The sequence below is a fragment of the Aptenodytes forsteri genome, unplaced genomic scaffold (assembly GCF_000699145.1).
Source record: "Aptenodytes forsteri isolate BGI_AS27 unplaced genomic scaffold, ASM69914v1 Scaffold129, whole genome shotgun sequence".
Lineage (NCBI taxonomy): Eukaryota > Metazoa > Chordata > Aves > Sphenisciformes > Spheniscidae > Aptenodytes > Aptenodytes forsteri.
This window is the reverse complement of record NW_008795033.1, coordinates 37,957-38,774: the sequence shown is the minus strand read 5'-3', so window position 1 is coordinate 38,774 and position 818 is coordinate 37,957.

The following is an 818-nucleotide window of genomic DNA, read 5'->3' as shown; positions in this document are numbered from 1 at the left end:
ATCCCCGGTCGCCGGTGGCCCCGGCCGGCCAGCCCAGCGGCCCACGAGTGTCCCCTTCCCGCGACGGGGGGGGATGCGGCCGGAGCCCAGGAGGAACAACCCCTCTGTCCCCAGATCTGTCCCCAGTCTGTCCCTCCGCTGGCATGGCTGCAGTGGCAACCCCTCTGTCCAAATCTGCCCTCTCCATGGGTATGGCCAGAGTGAAAAACCCTCTACCCCAAATCTGTCCCCAAATCTGTCCCTCCACAGGCGCAGCCAGAGTAACAACTCCCCTGTCCCCAGATCTGTCCCCTCTGCAAGCATGGTCAGAGTGACAGCCCCTCTGTCCCCAGATCTGTCCCCAAATCTATCACTCCGCAGGCAGAACTCGAGTGACAACCCCCCTGTCCCCAGCTCTGTCCCAAAATCTGTCCCTCGGCAGGCAGAGCTGTGAGCCCCTGGGCCGAGGCGGGTGGTGATGGGGGCGAGCGGGACAGACACTGGGGTGTCCCCGCGGCTCAGGGCCTCCTGCCACCTCCCGTGCCTCAGTTTCCTCACGGGGCTGTGGGAACCACATGCCCTAAGGGGGACAAGGTCCCCCCCCAGCCAGGCTGGTCAACCCGAGGGGCAGCCCCCCGTGGGGATACCCCACCCCACACGTGTGTGTGTGAGCACACGCGTGCTCACCCCACTGACACGCCTGTGTGCCCGTGCCCCAGGGCTGGGCCACCTGCGGGTGCCACTGCCTGGTCCTGCGCTGGGTGCAGGTTCCTGGTGTGGGTGCTGTGTCCCCGGCGTTGGTGGGGGTCCCCGGGGCGGGTCCCCGATGTGGGTGCGGG